Raw genomic sequence first — 4463 nt, 5'->3', positions numbered from 1 at the left:
TAATATAGTGCAATATCATATAATGAAATGTAATATAGTATAATATAATATAATATGATATAATATAATGTAATATACTATAATATAATATAATATAATAAATCTATTCAGAACGAAATTGAATTAGAAATGTAATCTTAATGTACGTTATAAATTGTATCTAGATTAAAGCGGAACTTCATTAGATTGTGGTACATACGTACATACATATAAACGTATATACATACGCATACACATACACACACACGCAGACAGACAGACACACACATATATATATATATATATTTATATATATCTGTGTGTGTATGTATATGTATCCTGTATGGGAATGTGTTGTGTGCATTTGAAAGTGTAACATGCGCATGTGTGTGCGTGTCTGAGTGTCAATGTACATATATATGTATATGTACATTCATATGTATGTATGTATGTATGTATGTATGTATGCATGTATGTATGTATACACACGCACACGCACACACGCACACATATATATATAAATATATATATATGCATAGATGTGTACATATATATACGTATATATATATATTAATATATACATTATATATCTGTATTAATATGTATATATATTATATAGTTACCCACATACATATATATCTATATGATGCTCATCGTACAATTTTCTTTAATATATACTGGCATGCCTCAAGTGTGTGTGTGTCTGTATATGTGTGCGAGTGTGTGTGTGTGTGTTTGTGTGTGTGTGTGTATGTGTGTATGTGTGTGTGTCTGTGTGTGTGTCTGTACGAGTTGATTTCATACACATATATAAATGCAGGGATAAAACAGTTTAATTAATTTCTTCTCGTCGTTTCGTACCAGAGGATCCCTGACTGTGAAGACCTAGGTATATTATCGGTATTCCAAACATGACCCAACCATTTATTCTCTGACATCACGCTTCCAGTAGTCACTAAAGATTTCTATGTCTTCCTGACACAAAGAGTAAATTCGTAGGAAGATATTGCTACTGTTTCGAGGAAGGTCTTGTGACTGTGCAAGGTTTTATTGGTTTGAGCGGAATGTTAATACTTAATTAACAGATTTCAGCTAATTATATCAGTCGGAATAACACTTATAATTAGGCTTATTAATTACATCTAGAATCAACGAATATTAATGACATCTTGTTAGGAGATTAAACTAATTGAAACATACATAAGGAGAGGCGTACATACACACACATGAATACATATATACATGCATATACATATACACACACATATATATATACGCATACATGCGTATATGCATATGCACATACACGCACAAATGTATGCATAGGCATAATACATATACATACATACATACATACATACATACATACATATATATATATATATATATATATATATATATATGAATATAATAACGTATATATATATGTATATACGTATGTACTTATATATATAAGCTTGCGTTGATGTACGTTACTATCTCTCTCTCACTCTTTCTCTCTCTACGCATACATATATACATACATACAAACATACATACATACACGCACTTACATGTGTGTGTGTGTGTGTGTGTGTGTGTGTGTTTGCGTGCACCATCGTGAAACTGGAACATTATCTGCACAAGCAAATGGTGACAAGCATATTTATCAAGGATTGCCCGCAATCAACCAACACACTTCATATGAAATGCTTGTCGGGAGACCAATAACAAATATATTCAGTGCCTGCTCCTACGTTCTACGCGTCTTTTAGATGGTTCGTACCGCGAGCATCCTTTTAAGTATTGACTCTTTGGATAATGGACGCGGTATTGGCTTTCTGGCAGAAGATCGTTACAAGTATGATAAGTGAATGCAAAGATCTGGTATATTTTTGCTAAGGTAGCACCAGCAACTGACAAGGGGGGATTACGTCTATACCTGTCGAATGACTGTTTGTCACTTGTTTTTATACAACTTGAAGACTTGTAACATTTTTGGATTCCTACAGAATATATATATATATTGCATTCCGTCAGTTACGACGACGAGGGTAAGGTTCCAGCCGATCCGATCAACGGAACAGCCTGCTCGTGATATTGGCTTCTAAGTGGCTGAGCACTCCACAGACACACGTACACTTAACGTAGTTCTTAAGGAGATTCAACAAGACAGAGAGTGTGATAAAACTGGCCCTTCGAAAGACTCATTTTTGCCAGCTGAGTGGACTGGAGCAACGTGAAATAACGTGTCTTGCTCAAGGACTCAACGCGTCGCCGGAAATTGAACTCACGACCTTACGACCATGAGCTAAATACCCTAATTATTAAGCCACGCGCCTTCGCTGTATATGCATGATGTATAAGGCGTTGAGCTGGCAGAAACATTAGCACGCCGGGCGAAATGCTTAGCGGTATTTCGCTTGTCGCTACGTTTTGAGTTCAAATTCCGCCGAGGTCGACTTTGCCTTTCATCCTTTCGGGGTCAATAAATTAATCACCAGTTGAGTACTGGGGTCGATCTAATCGACTGGCTCTCTCCCCCATAATTTCGGGCCTTGTGCCTGAAGTAGAAATGTAGATGCATGATATATGTAAGAACACACACACACACACACACACACACACACACACACACACACACACACACACACACACACACACACACACACACACACACACACACACACACACACACACTCATTAATACACATCCATATAGGATGCATGTGTGACATCAGTAATAATACATGTTGGTAGATTAACTTAACTAATGCTTAATTATTGCTTTAGTCTCATTAAAATTAATAACAACGATGTCATAATTAAATGACTACACTTTCATTAAATTAATTACAACCCCTAATTAATTTCTTTCCCTTATTTAACAATTATCCATAATTAATATTTTCCGGATGATAGAAGCGGCTTGTCAGAATCTGCAAGAATGTCGATCAAAATGCCTTTTTTTTTTTTTCATTCTGAAATCAATGAAATGAGATACCAGTCATCTAATGGGGTACATATAATGTATTCTACACTTACCCGAAAATTTGTGTCCGTATTTATATCAGAAACTGAAATATTATTCTTAATCCGAAGATGGCAAGCTGGCAGAATCGTTAGCACGCCGGACAAAATGCTTTGCGGCATTCCGTCCGTTTTCACGTTCTGAGTTCAAATCCCATAAGGGTTGTATTTGTCTTTTATCCTTTCAGAATCGTTAAAATATGCACTTGTGGAGTACTGGGGTCGATGTAATCGACTTTACCCCTCTCGAAATTACTAACCTTGTACCAAAATTGGAAACCAATATTATTATTATTATTATTATTATTATTCCTCATGGAAGGGGGTTGGGGTTAGGCTTTAAACAAACTTAACTATGGAACAGAAGCATTTAACATGTTTCTTTCTAGTTTTGGCCTGAGGCCAGCAATTTTTTGAGAGGAGTGGGTTCGTCGATCGCCTCGACCTCCAGTGCTCAACAGGAACTTATTTCATCCACTTCAAAAAGAGAAAAGGTAAAGTCCACCTCGGCGGATTTAGAACTCAGCTTGTAAAGCCGGAAGAAATGCTGCTAAACATTTTGTTCGACGTATTCACAATTCTGCTCTTTCACTAATAATAACAATAAAGGTTTCAAATTTTGGCACAAAGCCAGCAATTTCGTGAGTTGGGGGTGTTAGTCGATTACATCGATCCCAGTACTTGACTGGTACTTTATTTTATCGACTCAGAAAGGACAAAAAGTAAAGTACATATATACATGTATACATATGTATGTATATATGAATGTATGCATATACACATTTTATATATATATATATATAGGTACACATATTATGTATATGTGTATGCGCATGTGTAGTAGATATATATCACGCTAGCACTCATCTACACATACAGATGCATACTTATAAATACCTTTACCCCCTTATTCGCATATGCATACACATACACACGCATACACACGAATACACACGCATACACATGCAGGAGTATCATCTATATAATTAAAAAGATTACATTCATTAGTCGAAGGAGTTATTTTAATGGATTTTTCATGTGTGTGTATACACTCCTATATATATATGCATATAAATCTATATATGTGTGTATGTTTGTTTGTATATATGTATATATGTGTGTATGTATGTATGTATATTTATGTCTGTTTGTATCGAATAAAAGACCGGAAGTCTCAATGACATTTCGGTAAATTTCGTGCAATAATGGCACCTCATCATGTTTGGTATTGTTTTACAATTTGACATGAGTCATTAGGTGGAAAGGAACTCTTGGTAAATGGAAGAATTTGGAGCCAGGCCCTGGCAGGTATTTCATGGTATCGTTTCTAATGGAATCAAGGAGATGAAATGAGATGTTAATGAAATGAGAAAATAAATTAAATATTGTGAGTATATGTGTATATATGTCAGTATATGTATAGAACGGAAGAGGAATATATGCATATATATATGTATTTATATTTGTGTGTATAT

The sequence above is a fragment of the Octopus bimaculoides genome, chromosome 22, assembly GCF_001194135.2.
Source record: "Octopus bimaculoides isolate UCB-OBI-ISO-001 chromosome 22, ASM119413v2, whole genome shotgun sequence".
In the NCBI taxonomy this organism is placed as follows: Eukaryota; Metazoa; Mollusca; class Cephalopoda; order Octopoda; family Octopodidae; genus Octopus; species Octopus bimaculoides.
This window is presented reverse-complemented; position numbering follows the sequence as displayed.